Genomic DNA, 17,474 nt, shown 5'->3' with positions numbered 1-17,474 from the left:
CTGGGGAGGGGGGCAGGCGGGGGGTGCAGGCCCTGCGGAGCCCCGGGCGGGCGTCGCTCCCCCCAGGAGGCCCCGCCGCCGCCGCCGCCGCCACCTGCCCCGCGCCCCCCGCGGCCCGGCCCCGCCCCGCCCCGGCCCCGCCGCGCGCTGCCGGGCCACCGGGCGGCGGCGGCGCGGGGCGGGGGGTGTCGCTGCCGGGGGCGCGCGGGCGGAGGAAGAGGAGAGGAGGCGGGAGGAGGAAGGCGGCGGCAGCGGCAGCTCTCGGGAGGAGCCTGTCCAGCGTGAGACAGCACATTCAGCCGGCAGCGGCGGTCCTGCTGCAGCGGCGGGCGGCACCGCACCGCACCGCACCGCACGGCAGGGCGCAGCGCCGCGGGCAGCAGACGTTCGGGCAGCGGCGAGTCGCTCCGCTCCCCCGGCGGCGGGGGCTCGGTGAGGGCTGCGCGGCGCCGGGAGCCCCTCCGCATCTCCCGGGCGCCGACGGAGGTAAGGGGCCCGCCGGAGGCGGCGGGGGGAGGGTGGGGGTGGCGGCGAGTGGGGGCTCCCCTTGGGGGCCCAGCGTTGGCGGAGGAGCCGGGCGCGGGGGGGACGGTCCTCGGGATGCGGCGTCGGCCGCGGAGCCTCGGCGCGGCCGCCGGAGGCCAGGCACCCGGGCCGGGCTGGGTTAGCGGGCATCCCCCGGCTGCTCCGCGGGAAGCGGCCGGCCCTCGCCGGGGGTGGGCTTCCCCCCCGCCCCAAACCGCCCCGGCGGCTCGTCTCCGGGGAGGGAGCGGGCGGGGAGGGCTGCGGTGAGCCCCGCCGGCCCCGGCGGCACCTGCGCCAGCCCCTGGGGCTCCGCCGGCCCCGGCGCCGGCGCCCGCCCCGGCCCCGGCCCCGTCCCCGTCCCGCTCCGCCGCGAGAGGCTGCCGCAGGCTCCTGGGTTCTGTCGCGGTGCCGAGTAGCTTAAAGCAAAGGGAGGTGGGAAAAAGTTTCCCATCTTCAGTTCTTCGCACAGCGTGGGCAACAGCGGGCTTACTCAAGTCCACGACGACAGCAGGCGAGAATTAGATCTTTTCCCGTTCCTAAGGTAATTCCCTAAAAGGGTGAGAGAAGGGGGTGATCAATGAGAGGCCTTTTTCACGAGTAGTCCATTGAAATGCATTGTCAAAAGCCTGTTGTTACCCCGGGAATCCCCCTGGGTGAGCAGAGAGCGTTAAGGCCCCTAGATGTTTCCTAGACGAAACCTCTGTTTTACTGACCGGAACAAAGTATGTTTTTCTGTCAATATTGGCATTGACAGAAAGTACAAATTTCAACTATAAATACGTATAAAATAAGGATTGTCAGCAGATCAAGCAATCTAACCTGCTATTAGAGGGGCAACGAGATGGAAAGACCTGACATGAAGTTGGCACGTGGCTTTGGCACTTGCACCTGGTAATTTATCCTGACATACAGGGTTTTGTCAGCGCTTCGCCTCTGCATGAGGACTTTAAATTACCTCTGAAATGGCTCTAAATATCATGAAGCACAGTGCTGCAAAACCTGTTTCAGAATGGAAATTCGAATCCCATGACCATCTATCTCCTGACAGATGGTATTATCAGAGCCACCGAGGAATTTCATTTCTGTTACTACCTACCAATGTGCTTTGTTGAAGTGCCTCATTTGTTCTTGCGAAGTTAATGGGAAGAAGTTATATGTTTTCTTTTCTGATTCTTTCAAGTTCTTCTTTTTACTTTCTTTCCATTTGAGAGGACGTGTCTAGTAACAGTCACCACATTTCCTGAAGGTGGATAAAATTCTTTCTATAATCTCTGTGTAGCATTTCTCAGCAAGAGTGGGCTTCCTCAGTGCAAATCTTGGGGCTGCACCCAGGTCTTTACGCCCAGGAGTGCTCACTCTGATTACTGTCCTCTGCTTCATTTTGTTTTCCCCAAACCATCCACTTATAGTCTGTGAAAACACAAACTGTGTTGCCCCTTCTGCACCTTCTTCTCTGTGTACAGACTATTTTGAGGATTAGGACTTGCTATCCTCTTCCTTGATATGTGAAAGACTTCTGAGGGCCAGGTATTTGGAGGTCCAAGAGATTGTTTAGAGTTGGATTAGCTAGATTTCTCTTAGCTCGAAACACCTCTGCATCAAATTAGTCTACCCTAAAAATGCATTAACTCCAGTGCTGCCTTATCCACAGTTTTAAGAGAGGAATCTTTAAAGGAGCAGCAATAAACCACACCCTATTCATGCAGTGATTGTTGAGAATTTAGAAACCTAACTACTCAGAGAATAGTCAGGCAAATACTCTTTTGTACCTTGCAGATCTCAGATTAAGAAGCTGACCTTCCAGCTCTTTCTATAGGAGGAAGGGCAGTGAGCTGCCCTCCTTTGTGATGCCTTTCAGTGGCTATTTTTTTCATTATTGAAATGCATTTGTTTGTTTTCCAGTTTGTGTTTTTCCAGCTTCAGGTTACTGGTTCCTGTTTTGTCTCTCATAGATAAAAGCCTCGCTTTAGCAGCTGTCTTCAGTGTAGGTACCCTAAATTATGCGGCAAGAACTTACCTGCTTTATTTTCAAATAAATTACCAGATCAAGTCCCTTGGTCTCCTTTTCTTTTGTAAGAAAGACAGGTTTCAAGAATCATTCCTTGCTGCCATCAGTTTCCAATCTGCAGGAAGAGACAGAGGGAATACTAGATAGAGCTGGACACAATGGGTTGTGGTAGAGGTCTCACCATTGCAGGGTACTGGACAATGAAGTGAAATGGACTGGGAGGGAAAAAAGATGAGGGAGTGAGATAGAAAAACATAAGGGTAGAAAGGCATTGCTGTTTTTCAGAGCTTCACCATCTCCTGCTAATGAATCAGGTAATCGTCGTATCTTCCAGCTCCTCAAACTTGACTTCTTCTCACAGAGGTTTAAAATATGTTCATGATCTCTCTCCAGGACTACTCAGGCTTATTAACTAGTGCTATGCCTCAAGTGCCCTGCTGAGCTCCTTTGGCTTGGTTTGACTAAGAAGAGAAGTAGTAATTAGGAATCTTTCAGAGTCACTGAAGCCTAGTGCCAAAATGAGCTGCTACTTGGAGGAGGTGGTGGGATGTTAACAGAAAGATCCTCCTTGTCCTACCCATGGGCTTTAATTTTCAGGGAAGTTAGAGGGAGCTAACACTGAAATCCTCATTGAGGTGCATGGGGAAATTCGTATCTGCAGAGGTATGGTCTCAGGCTTTCTGCACCCATAGCCAGACATCATGACCTCAGTGCAATACTCATCTGATATTTTTGTATTTTTATTTTAAAAACCTTAAATGAAACAGACCATAATGACTGTAGATGTAGTCTGCTTGTAAAAGGGACATTTTCCGGCAGGAATACTGATGGACTATGCTGGCAAAGTGCCCTTAGTACAGATGCATCTTGTATTAGTAAAACTGTGCTTTTGCCAGTGCAGCTTATTTTAGTTCATCTGAGCAACACAAGTTATACAGGTGAGTATACATTTATGTGTCCGTAAGGGGTCTTACTTTCCAGATGAGGGATCGTATGATCTTCTGCTCAGCTGACCTATATAAGCAGGAAGAAATGGTCATGCAGGAATGATAATGCTTGAAAACCAGAAAATTTGAAAAATCTGAAAAAAAGTATCTGAAAAGCTGCAGTGGCAGCCTGAGACCCTGGTTCAGTCTAAATCTCAGATAGAGACAATATGTCCCTTTTGCTACTTGGTAATTATCCATTTAAAACCATGCTAGTTCTTTTTAGTCAGACATGACATTGGGAGCTGTTGTTCACTTGGCCATCTGCAAGCACTCAAATGAAGGCAGTATACAGCGTACATGAGCTTGCTCCCCCAATACTGTTCATTTGAGGTGGCATCATCTTGCCAACTTTTCTGGGAAATGGCTACTTCCAGGCAGATGGCAGAAGCTGCAGGAAGCTGTGAAGCAGACTGATGTGGGAGCTGCTAGATCTCATAGACACAAGACACCTCTGATCATCTGTGAGAGCTATGATGTCCTGACTCCTCATGAGCTTAAAACTATACCCCCCCTCTTTTTTTTTCGCTGTGCTTCTTCAGCACTTTTTGTTTTCCCTTCTGAGGCAAAAGTGTTCTGGTGAGTGTCCGGGAGTGTACTGCAGCAGGAGAAGGCACGGAACAGGAATGACCTTTCTGGGAGAGTTTTGTGGGCAGCACACCGTAACTCCATGCTGAAGTTTTAAGGGCAGAGGACTTAGCCCTATTGCTGCTGACAGTAATAGGAGTTTCTCTGTGACTTCTCTGGTGGGGAATCTAGCCACCAGAGTGATGGCAGGAGTCAGCTGTGTACATTGTTTGAAAGCCGTGAGCATTTCCAAACCCTATTGAAGCCAATGAGAGTCTTGGCATTGACTTAACAGACTTTGGATGAGGTCCTGTGTAACTGCTGCTTTGACTTGTGTACAGATACCTGTGTTACCTGATGAATAATTGCTGCTCAGGTGACTCTTGTGATTCTCGGCTGTTAATCTTAGAGTAAAAGTACATGTTATCCTATTTTCATGTTGAACACTGCTCCCATGCATGTGGATCAGCTTGCCTGACCTGGAGAGACAGGTTACATTAACCTGAGGAACAAACCTCCCTGGAGCCCTCCTGGACCAGGGCAGTTCTACCCTGTGTATGCACCAGGTGCTTGCTGACTGTCCCTGCTTGGGCCTAGAATAATTAATGAATACTTTGCAGAGGAAGAGAGCTCATTTACTGCCGCTCAGCAGAAAACAATTACAGCGGGAATCTTTTAAGGATGTAGCTTTTCGTTTCCAGTGATGTCTTCTCTTCACATTTCTTTTCCTTCTTGCTGTTGTTCACTGAGGCTTATCCTTTTCTCTCTTCCTCAATATTAGTCTTAATGCCGTGTTCCCTCCTGACTGGTCTTCCCTTCCCTTTTGTCATGTCTCCCTGGGACAGAACTGGGTTTAGTTCCCTGTTCTTTTCTCCCTCCCTCTGCAGTGTGGTACAAGTAATTCGAAATCTTTCTCCTCAGTTACTCATTTTACACTTCAGACCAGCCGAAAGACGCATTGTGTTTTGTGTTCAAACAATGGGGAGTTATAATAAGGCAAGGATATAAAACTGCGTAGTATGATTAAATATAAATAAGTATAATGGAGGATATATTGTTTATATATTTATATCAATATCTCTAAGCCTTTTCTGATGCTTGATTTTAATCTTTTCAGGCTGAATTTGACAGAAAGACTATCCCCCAAACTATGCTATGTTAGTATTGAAAGTTAATCACCGTAGGTCCTAGACCACATGCAGGGAAAATATGGATCTCTCTTGCTTTAAACTATTCAGCCCTTCCATTCTGTATCCATTAACACAGATCTTAGCTTTTAAAGTGCATAGACAGTGGTATTAAATCCATACTACTCAAGGCATGCCCTTATTCTGTGTTTTGCACGTTAGGCCACTACTGTTAGGATCAGAGTGGTTACCAGGTCACTTGGTAATTGGGGCAAAGACATTTCAAATGATGGCTATTGTATATTTTCAGAAATTAAAATATTTAACAAAACAGGGTAACAGGAAGAAAAAAAACCAAACCAGACTGCTGTCTAATATGGTTCCTTGTATTTGAACCTGTCTGTCCTGGTTTAAGGACTGTTCCACTGACTGAGCATTTAAAATAATTTCTTCTCTGATTCTCGCAGCACAAACAAAGTTGGGGGACTGTCTAAACTCATGTGACTTGCTTCATAATACATGTTTGTCTTCTCTTTAAGTAGTACAAAAGAATCACCGTTTTCATTAATCATGCTATTCAAAGTCGTATGACATTGTTTTTTTTTCATCAGTTTGTTTCTAGTTACATTTTGACCAGTTGCTGAATCAGAAGGTGGTTTATATCATAATCCTGAAGGATTTCAGATCTCAATTTGCCCCTAAATGAGTTCGTTTGGGGTTTTTTTGTCCTTTTTTAGCTCTGGCTGCTCATAGAGATTTGTTACACACCCATAGCAGTTTGTTACAGACTATCAACTTCTGCCAGTCTTCATCCCAGGAACACAAATGACTTCTGCAAAAAACAGAGAAAAAATTGTTCACGTTACATATACATATGGGTGTAAGCTGTGTGGTGCATTAAAAAACGAATGGCTTAAAAATCTATAACCTTTTGGAATGAAACAAGAAATTTGACCTAAATCATACCCCCTACTGTGCAGTTAGCTATTCATGTACGTAATCTGCTGCACTTGGCAAAGCCTGTGAATGTTGTATTCCTGCCTTTCACTATCTCCATAGTAGTAATAATAATACAAAAAAATTGTGCTGATGGGATAGGAGGGTATTGTACTGGAGACAAAAAAAACCAGTGATGCCATTCTCTGTTTGTACTGAAAGAGCCTGTGGGAAAACTGTCCCATTATTTCCCACAATATTTTCTTTTTCACAGAAAGTTGATTAATAGCAAGAAAACACAGGAAAGCCTGGTTTCTCAGCCTTTATGGGCCTATTCAAATATATTAAAAACACCCTGTGCAAATTCAGTATTATTTTTATCTGATAATTATGAATTATAGAACTTTAGGTTTTTTCTCATATGTTTAAAGCATAGAACTCAAAAGGTGACACTAAATTATATTCTCTGGAAGGGGCTAAGATGGAAAAAAAAGATGTTGCAACCTTACTACCAATGTTCTCCACACCTTTTACAGCAGCCCTTCCTTTATGTGCATAACACTTACTGGGTTTTATTGTTTACTCATCAATGAATCAGAGGACAGGGAAGTAAAAAACTATAGACAGCCACATTGACATACAAACATATGAGTCTTTTTGAACAAAATTATAATATAATGCAATATTAATATTAGTCAATACTAATATTGATTTTGAAGTCTTTAAATGAAGATCATGCTGCTTCAGTTTTGATTTAGTAAACTTTTAAAGTTCTCTAAAGTTTAATTACAAGTTCTTCCCAAGAAAGTTTCTGATCTCACTAAACTAAGTGATGAATTAGGCGTAAGTATAATTAAGGTCAGTGGCCTCCCATTTTTTGTATTATTTTTCTTAAAATACTGCATATATCTATAAAGCAGTAAGACTGCTGTGCTTTCTCGTATCACAGAATGTCAGTTTTTGTTAAAGGGCTAACTGTATTGCCTGCTTTCTCCTGGGTTCTTCTCAGTTCTCTCTTTTGATATTGCAATGATTTGTAGAGTTTTTAAACTATGTTCCCCTCTTAATCCTCAAGACTTTCTGTTGGAATCAATAAGCCCATACATTTTACAGTTTAATGTGGCTGGAAACGAAACGTGGACCATTTCTGATTGCCTTGTGGTCACCAGCGGTCCCATATTTTGGGAAGCACTAGTAAAAGTTTATTTATTTTCCAAAAATATTTACAGCACTGGGGTCCTCATTTGAAGAGAACTGGTGGCATCTAACTGGTGTCCTGGTCTCAAATTCTGGAGCAGAAGTCCTGGCACAGTGAGTCATGCACTGAGGCTTACTTCTGGAGGAGTCCTGCAGTGCACTCCAGAGGTGCAACTGCACCATCAGTCAGGCTGGGGACTTGTTTGCTTCTGCTCTCAGTCAGCCCATTTGCCAAGTCTCTTCTCTGTGGAAGCCAGGACACTTGAGAGGTACGTCTGTGTGTGGGAGAGAAGAGTTCATGTGCAGTCAGCCTTGCCTTGGTAGAAGGCTGTGCTTAAGGTGCAAAGCGTGCCCACATCTTGAACCTGGGATGCATACCTGAATTCCCCAAACTTGGAAGTTCTTACGGTGCCTGCGAAGCTCAGATAAATCTGGACTGATAAAATGGTGTCGAAACAGAAACCCAAATTGCAGTCCTCAAAAGTCTGTGGTTGGCTGTCACCTAGCTCTTGAACCACATGCAGTCTCTAAAAACTCCCTTTTTCACCTTAGAGTATTTCTTTGGGATGTGTTCTTACTCTTGAACCCCAAGACTCAACAGCCTGGGTGTCCACTGTCTGTGTCTCCTAGGCTGCTTCATCTAGTTTGCATTTCTTGAGCCCATCTGTCAGACTGTGTGCTCCATGCCGAGCTGCAGCTGATAGCATGTGCTCCCTCTTTTAGTGCACCCTGGTTTTAACAGGACTCACCTAAGGTAGTTTTTGCCTTTGCTTAGGGACATATTTGCCTTCATCTATGCTCTAATCAGCAAACTATGTGTCTTCTGCAGTAGGCACCCTCTCAGTCTTTCCCACTGAAGCAGCTCCACGTAAGTCTAAAGTATTAAAAGATTCTTTGGGCATGACAGAGCATGTGGGGAAAAAGAGAAAGGACTCTTCAGCACATTGCTTCAAGAAAGAAGAGTCTTGGGCTCCGGGTACTAAATACAGCATTGTATTTTAAACTAAACAGTCATTGCATATAATACAAATGAACCCTGAAACAAAGACTAGAACCCAGGGGCCTCAGTTAGGGACTAATGTTCGCTCTCTTGCATCTGCTTCTTCTGGTCCAATGAGTCTTTGCAGAAAAGAAATTAATAGAAAATAGCCTCAATGGTTAAGAATGCAACCTCCATTCCTCTAGTCTTTCTCACCCATTAGCCAACAGTCACCCTAGGGAGCTGTGTTTCAGTCCTCTCAAGACAAAAGAAAACACCAAGACCCCCCAAAACCAACACAAAACACAAACAAACAAACAACCCTGTGCCCGAAACATGTTTTTCCCATTTGGGTGGAATACTTTAACCACAGAGAAGATAAACGGAAGACATTGATTTCTTGGTTCTCAGTCCTCTCTCATATTCAAATTCTTTGCAGATCTTTATATGTCCTTTAAATTATGCTGTTAGACATCTGCATTTATCATCTTGCCATTTTATCTTGGCATGTCTTTTTCCACTTAGGTGGATCAACAGGGATGATTGGCTAAGGCTATATCTGATCATTCATGTTGCTTTGTTAGTACAGCCAAAGAAGCCCTGGAAGTACAAAGGGAATGGTAGTGTTGTTTGTCCCACTTTGCTTCCTCAAAAACTGTGAGAAGTCATACGAGATACTCTGCGTATTTCTTACAGCCAGGGTTCTTCCCTGCTTTCTAAATCTTTAGGTGTATTGACTTCAGAGATGAAATCAATGTGCAATATTTTTAGCCTAATTACATCCTTAGAAACATCAGTTGCAAAGCAAAGCATATTTTTGTTTTAAGAAAGAAATGATATGTGGGTAAGTCTTCCAGCAAAACCTGTATGTCGGCAGCATAGCTGCTTCTTTGATGTCTGTCTGGCAGTTGTCATAAATGGGTTAAGAGGCAGACACCAGAGCATGCATTTTTCATGTTTGGGGAAATGGCTTTAAGTATCAGTTTGCTGGCCATATACCACTAGGGTTATCTCAGGAGGAGGGTAGAAAAGCCAGAGGGGTCAGTTTTAGCCCCCGTAAGGAGTGGAAGTACGTGTTTTAATGTCTGAAAGGTTTGCAGGATGGAGAAAATGAGCCTTTGTTCCACTTCAGGCGAGACTAGCAGACATCTTGAAGTGAAATTCTATGTTAGGACTTAGAAAGTCATTAAATATATTCCTGGGAGGCACTTTGGTACTGTTATGATGAACCAGATATTTTATATAGGTTTTGAAGCAGTGGTGGCATCAATGATAGCAGCAGACATCACTGAAATCTGAGCATTATGTAAGAAGTACATATAAAAGGAATTGAAATCAGAAACATGAAATACAGGGCTTTTTTTTTTTTTTTTTGAGATAAGTGGCCTGTAGCTTGAGGATTAAATTCTGTCATCTCTCTCACATTATCCATCTCTAAAATCTTATCAATTTGTAGCTTGCATTTGGTTCTCTTTGAATGTCAGAAAACTTTTTTTAAAAACACCCTATCCTGCTAGGTCCTGCAGTTCCTCTCTGAAGCAAGCTGGGAAATTCACAGAAGATAACATAGTGCAACTAGGAAGACCAGTTAATCTGTGGGGAATGTAGAGTCACAAAGATTCAGAATTGTGGTAAGTCCCATTCCCAGCCACATGCAGAGCCACATATGGAGGCCTGCATTTTACTGCAGCCAAACAGTAAAAGATAACAGAAACAGAAGCTGATAGAGAGGGAACTGACCAAGAATACCTAGAGATCTTGTATTCTACAAGACCAAAATGTTGTCAGGCATGGAATTGGTTGTTTTGTTAAAAACATCCGCTCTTCATAACTGGGGCACGATTGCTGAGTCAGATCCTGAGAAGATACAAATCAGTATTGGCTGCATCATTAAGGATCATCTCCCAGCACCACATCTGAGACCATTATGCAGTTATAACTGTGCTCGTTAGTGCTTATTGAGGGGAAAATCCAAGACACTTGAAAAGACCTATTTAAAATCTAGTTTTCTTTGAGGTGATACATGCAGTCAGTTCTGTGGAACTCCATATGAAGGGAGCATATTTGGTGGGAGTTGTGCAGTAGCTTTGCTGTTAGTACGTAGTACTTCAATTCATTCTAATCCTAGCTGGAATGTCTTGTGTTTCTTACTTATCTCCAGTGGGTTGTTGCCAGCAGCTTGTTCCCTTCAGCCTTGATGGCTCTCCTATGGAACTATGCTTGTTGGAACTGAAAAGGTCATGGTAAATTTAAGAGGCTAGGGGGGCATGAGAGAATGGGATGATGAGAAGGTGATGCCTCATTGCCACGACGGCTGGTGCCGGAAGAATGGGCAATAGTAGAGCTTTGCTCATATGCTGCATTGTAGGGACCCTATAATTCTGCTGTAACTGAGTTCATTTTGTAGAAGGGCTATTATGGAAGAACGAGAGTGAAAAGATTAAATGGTAATAGATTGTAAGGGATGTTTAATTGAGCAGTTGTGGGTACATATCTTACACCCTGTCAGCCTCAAAATAAATAGACTAGAGATGCACTGACCTGTTGCATAGCAACCAGGAGGAAGCACAGAACCAAATCTTGGGATGCTGTGATTTGTAAACCTTTGCAGAACAAAGTACAAGACCTTTGCCCATCTGCTAGAAATGTTCAGAAGCTGAAGGATAAAAATGGTACATTCCCTGAAATCTAACACTTAACAACCATTTTTATTTATAGATAAATAGACAGATGCAATGTAAAAAGCGCGACTGTTTTGCCTCAAGGTTACATAGAAAAAAATACTTAGTCTCTCCAATTTTACTTAGTCTTTCCCTGAATTCATCACACAGGAGATTCCTTAAAATGCTGCAAGTGCTAAGTTTTTACAGCTGCAAATATTTGCCTATTGTTGTGATCTTATAAACATTGATATGTCTGTTTAGCAAAAGTATTTATGTTATTCAACTGAAGTCAAGTACAAATTCTGATGCATGATGAAAAGAGGTACGCTTATGTTTACTTAAAAATTGCTGTCAAGAAGATGATTCTAGCCCCTCTTGCCCATTTGAACTGTGTTTCAAACATTGCTTTCAAATGAATACCATGGACTAGAATGCATTTATGCTAGGGTAACAGCTCCCTCTGGTTTCTTGCGGACCAAAGATGTTTATCTGCTTTGTAAAATTTCATGCTTTGCATGAACACTTTACACTTGTGAAAGTCATAGGTAGATCCCATGGGAATTTCTTCTGTTGTAAAAATGTATAATATTCCTAACTGTAGGAAATGTGTTAGTTTGTACAAAATAGAGACAAATATGGTGCATAATAGAAATGAATAATTTTTTCTAGTAGAAAACTCCATATGTAATAGTTTCAGTAGTAATATTACTCCCACTCTACAAACCCATTCTTTAAAACCAAAAATCACTGAATAATGTATTTTATTGTGCAACTTTCTTTGCCTTTCAAACTAAAGACATTTTGCAGTTTTGGACCCAAGAGTAACTGGCTCATTATGAAGAATACATGTACAGCATCCTCAAGTACTAGATGCTGCCTATTTATTTTAGAAAACTATATTAATGAATCAATTATTTATAATTAGTTATATAGGATGACTAATGCCATATGTAACAGTATTTAATGAACACCTTTGGTAATTGCAATGGAGATAATAACGAAAAGGACAACATAGGAAGTCACAAAACAGGAAAGACTTTGAGGCTTATGAACTGGTGAATATAGTTCTACTCTAGTGCAGCCTACTGAATGAACAGCATGTAAAAATCCCCCAAACACCAAAAAGCAATAAAATCTGTAGGCTTTTTTATCTCCTACCAGATTTGGAAATTTAGGTTTCTTTTTAGATAAGCTTGGTGATAGCATACAGACAAGATGCTATTCTAGGAGGCAGAAAGAACAACCTTTAAGAGGAGGGAGATGTTATATCTTATTTTCTTTTTCTGCTTATAAAAAGTGTGCACTGTCATAATTTTCTTTGGTTTTATTTTATTGATTATACATTGGGCACTTCATGCTTATTTTTTCTTATATTTAGTCCAAAGTATGTACCTGTGTTGCCACTCTTTGTACCTCTGTAACTTTGTGGTTTTATTACTCTGGCAAGTATCAATTTATTAGTTCTGCACTTGTAGTAAACCTTTTTAGATGCCTGTGACTGTTTCTGCTGTTAAGTGCTCATATAAATGGTTCAAAAAATACCTGCTCAAATATTGTGATACTGATCATCGATAAAGATCTTGTAGCTTATTATAAAACTGTAATAAGTCTACTGGCTTGTACCTGTAAAAGTACTTGCATGGCTTTTAGTCCAGTCGAGGTTAAAACGCTGTTGTTTGCATCTTCCATGCTCATGTCTGTTCCATGTTCATTACCACTGCCACTAGTGAAATGGTTGTGAGGTGTTACTACCTGTGTGGTAAGCTTAGTGGAGTAGTTCTGCATATGTTCTGTAGAGCAGAGGAGTTTGTGCAAACACCATTATTATTTTAAGATTAATGTAAATGGTCTTTGAGGATCTTGTTTCATACACTGACAAGCTAAAAGGAACTGCTGGGAGAGTATTAAGGACAGGATTTTTCTCACCCAGTCTGAGACATTTACAGTGGAGATTTCTAGAACTTAACTGATCACCCAGCGCCCTTTATCATCATTGGAGAGGAACCGGTGCTTTGGGGCACACTTAATCTTAACTGCTTTTAGACATCTGCATTAGGAAAAGTGGAATCACATCCTAGGATACCCAGACTCTTTTGGTTTTACCTCCATTGATGGTAAGGATAGCTCTGCATCTACATTGTGGGCATCCAGATTGAGTGGGATAAGCCCAGTAGATGGTGAAGTCCCAGCACGCAGTCCTCAGAAGCCTTGGTGCTGCATTTGCATGTGCCTGGGTGGCTGCCATCCTAGTGGGTCTGGTGGACCTTCGATGTGTAAGTGGAATTGGCTGTATTTCCAAGCCTAAGAGGGGAGTCTAAGGCATATTTAATGCATATGGGAAAAAATGACATCTTGAAATAGAACAGTCCATTTCATTAAAAGTCATGCCAAGAGGAGCAGGTTCCTTCCTCCAGTAGCTCAAAGAAAGGAGATTTTTGTCAGAATATTAGGAGTGCAGGGGAGTGCTCTCTGTGCAAGGTGGTTCACATCCACATATCCTGCTACATCTCAAGAACTTATGTTAGCACACGGGCGTGTGGCGGGTTGACCCTGGCTGAATGCCAGGTGCCCACCAAAGCTGTTCTATCACTCCCCGTCCTCAGCTGGACAGGGGAGAGAAAATATAACAAAAGACTCATGGGTTGAGATAAGGACAGGAGAGATCACTCACCAATTACAGTCACGGGCAAAACAGACTCAACTTCGGGAAAATTAACTCTGTTACCAATCAACCAGAGTAGGGTAATGAGAAATAAAACCAAATCTCAGAACACCTTCCCTCCACCCCTCCCTTCTTCCCGGGCACAACTTCACTCCTGGATTCTCTACCTACCCCCACAGCGGCGCAGGGGGATGGGGAAAGGGGTTTACAGTCAGTTCACACGTTATTTCTGGCACTTTGTCCTCCTCGGGGCAGGACTCCTCACACTCTTCCCCTGCTCCAGCGTGGGGTCCCTCCCATGGGAGACAGTCCTCCACGAACTTCTCCAATGTGGGTCCTTCCCATGGGCTGCAATTCTTCATGAACTGCTCCAGCGTGGGTCCTTTCCACGGTGTGCAGTCCTTCAGGAGCACACTGCTCCAGCGTGGGTCCCCCACGGGGTCACAAGTCCTGCCAGAAAACCTGCTCCGTGGGCTCCTCTCTCCACAGATCCGCAGGTCCTGCCAGGAGCCTGCTCCAGCGCAGGGTTCCCACGGGGTCACAGCCTCCTTCAGGCATCCACCTGCTCCGGCGTGGGGTCATCCCTGGCTGCAGGTGGAGATCTGCTCCACCATGGACCTCCATGGGCTGCAGGGGGACAGCCTGCCTCACCGTGGTCTTCACCACTGGCTGCAGGGGAATCTCTGCTCCGGCGCCTGGAGCATCTCCTCCCCCTCCTTCTTCACTGACCTGGGGGTCTGCAGGGTTGTTTCTCTCACATGTTCTCACTTTCTCTCCAGCTGCCATTTCTCTCTGTCCCAGCAACTTTTTCCCTTCTTAAAAATGTTATCCCAGAGGTGTTACCACAATCACTGATTGGCTCGGCCTTGGCCGGCGGCGGGTCCGTCTCAGAGCCGGCTGGTATGGGCTCGCTCTCTCTCGAACACAGGGGAAGCTTCCAGCAGCTTCTTACAGAAGCCACCCCTGTAACCCCCCCCACTACCAAAACCTTGCCACACAAACCCAATAAAGGGCAATAAGCTCTTCTGGAGTGGCAGGACTCTCTCCTTTAAAACTGTATCACATGACAGTAAACTTGGCCAAACAAAATAAAAATTGATCTAAGATTATGCACCTCCCTTGAAGAGGGGAGCCCTAGGCTGCTGCTCTGCTATGAGAACTATTTCTACATTTAATGCAGTGTTCAGTGTGTTTGTTCCTATGTGTTCCTTCTCCCAGATGATAGGTGATTTAATTGCTTCACTACAAAATGTGCTCCTTACTGTTCCTCTCTGACCAATGCCTTCTCTCAGGCTGGAGAAGATTAGGTTGTACATAAGCCTTGGGCTATCATTCTGTACCACAGAGAATATTCAAGTAAGTCTTTTTTACTGTTTGCCTTTATCTCTCTTGGTGTAGCATGCCTTTTGGCACTCAGAATGGCAATTATTAGAAGTTTGTTCCCAGTAATGAATACAGAGTATTAACTCTATGGTTAATGCCACGTAGAGTGAAGAGTATGCTTGCCTCCTTGCTCACTGCTAACTTGCTGACATCTGAGAAATGGTATGGTTACATACCCTTGGTGTTCAATTTGTGCTAAAATTGTAAATAGCCAGTTTGAAGGTTGGTAAGCTGTTTGGGGAGCTAACACATGAGTATGATATATGCAAGATGAAAGTAATTTGAGATTAATTTCTTTCTATAACTCAGCCCTGGTAACATTCTTTGAAGGAAATTTAATACATCATCTTTGTTGTATGTGAGATCTGTTTTGTTAAAAATAGGGCAAAGTTATAATAGGATTTGATCACCCTGACTGGAGCATTGTAAAGAAGGGGCCAGGCACTAAACCATTGATGCCTAAATCAGGGAAAAAGCTAGTTAGCTTCCCTGACATTAAGGGAATGAATTTTTAGAAAGCCATTCATTGATATCTGACAAACAGCTTGAAAGGGATGCCAAACCCTCAGGGTTTCTGTCATGAGCCTTAAAACGCATTTGCATATTTTTTGCGTAGAAACAGGAGCTTGGGCTCTGTTGCCAAACTGCAGAACTAAAAGGATGCGAAAACTCTATCTAGTCTGAAGGGCTCTGAGGGGGAACTTCATAATCAGAATTCAAATGTGTGCAACAGATTAGGAAAATGACTTCAAATGGGATTTCAGCCATATCTCAGAGAGAACCACAAATCCTGAGCAGATTGGTAGGCAAAATACTACCTGCACTGCCATTAAAAAGCTTTTTTTCTTCTCTGGGCATTTCTCCTGTGAAAAATAGCTTGCTGACATCAACTGATCACACAGATTAATGTTGTTTAAGGTGCTACAGCTTAGTTTTCTTTTTATGAAATGCAATTTTTCTAACAGTTTTGATTTCTCTTTCTCAAATTGAAAACAGTATCATCATGAATAGGACCAGAGTGATGGATGAATAAAGAAATGATGGTCCTCTGCATACAGCCAGTGCACCCAGTGGTCCAGTTTTTTAGCAGTTTAGTGTCCTTCCTAGCTATACCATTTAGTGAGTTGTTGTGGATTGAACCGGGAGTCCTTGGGCCTTGAAAGGACTGCAGGGTACCTTGCCAGGATGGGCAGCTCTGCTGAAGTGCAGAATCTGTGGCAGTATGAGCTGGACTGGTTTAACTCCTGCTGGTGGGCTTCAGCTGGGAGTTTGACTGGGAAATGTTAACATCTGTGGCGTGGTCCACACACAGATACAGCTATGCTGGCCCCTCTGGCATCCCTCATGCTGCTGTTACGCCTGCCATTTTCATTGAATGCTTTCCTCTTCTGATTCCAAATATTATTCTTTTCTTTCATGAAAGGAAAATGATTTCAAAGACAACAAAGCATTTGGGGCCAAGATTGCATTTAATGTGCAGGTGATGTTTTGTTGGCAATATCCTCCGTATCATGGGCTAACTATGCTTTTATCGTTTTGAGGAGGAAGCTGATGACTGCAGAGGAATTCATGATGCATGAAAATGCCATATAATTTTTAGCATATAAATTTACTCTCTGGTCATCCACCCGCCTAGGCAGTAATGTGGGTGAAGTTCTGATTATATTAGCGGAGAGCTGCCATTTAAATTTCCCATGCATCAAGCAAACAATAGACTTTCATTGCGTATACATGGCATTGCCATTGATCTGATTGATTTTGGGTTGCAGTGGTGGATGTGGTCAGTGATGTGTGAATTAATAGGAAAGGCACAGTTAACTCTTTTCATGAATGTCTATTAGTCAGGATTGTCTTTGAAATAAAGGGCTAATAAGAAAATCAGTATTGATACAGTCAGATGACAGCCCATAATGATTATGTTGTTAGAAAATAAATAAATAATCTGTGACTTAAGTTACGGATTTGTGCAACACTGGTGGGGTTTTAAGACTGTAGAAAAAGATCGGTATGGTATGTTCTTGAGAGATCTGGCTCTATTTCTCTTTGATGTGACTTTGTATCTCCTTACCCTTCATTTTCAAGGCTCACAGAACAGCAGCATAGGTTGACAGAGATTTAAAACAGAAAGAGTGTACATGGCTTCATATAATTCTTCTACAGAGAATTGTGGTTAAGACTAAATGGTGGGGGAGGTCTTTCAGTAGCTCAGAAGAAATGCTTTTGCCAAGTTGGTGTGACTGGAGTCAAATCAGGAATATTAGGCATGTCTCTGGCCTATGGAAAGATGATCTGAGCACAAGGCTGTTGGCAGAGCTGCTTCCTTAAAGAGAAGCTCAGGTTTGCTGGGTTGCCTGGTTTTGTGCCTTGTCTGCAGCTTTTTGGGGGAACGGCCCAGCTTTCCCTGGAAAGGGTGGTGGAGATACCTGTGCAGGATAGCCCAT

At 43.6% G+C, this 17,474-nt stretch overlaps 1 protein-coding gene across 7 annotated transcripts in view; it reads left to right on the top strand.

Moving 5' to 3' along the window:
• Nucleotides 1–200: 200 nt before the first annotated feature.
• The window catches only part of DYNC1I1 (dynein cytoplasmic 1 intermediate chain 1), a 199,750-nt gene continuing 182,476 nt past the window's right edge, over nt 201–17,474 (top strand). For 4 of the 7 annotated variants that reach the window (XM_069774746.1, XM_069774733.1, XM_069774740.1 and 1 more), the window contains exon 1: nt 202–486. The gene's annotated coding sequence lies outside the window, so the exon portion shown is untranslated. Of the gene's footprint in view, nt 487–17,474 lie in introns of all 7 variants that reach the window. The other 3 variants (XM_069774712.1, XM_069774727.1, XM_069774704.1) reach the window with 1 other exon arrangement.

Source organism: Haliaeetus albicilla, chromosome 2 (genome assembly GCF_947461875.1).
Source record: "Haliaeetus albicilla chromosome 2, bHalAlb1.1, whole genome shotgun sequence".
Taxonomy (NCBI): Eukaryota; Metazoa; Chordata; class Aves; order Accipitriformes; family Accipitridae; genus Haliaeetus; species Haliaeetus albicilla.
Note: the sequence above shows the minus strand (reverse complement) of the source record. Positions and strands in the feature narration are given on the sequence as shown.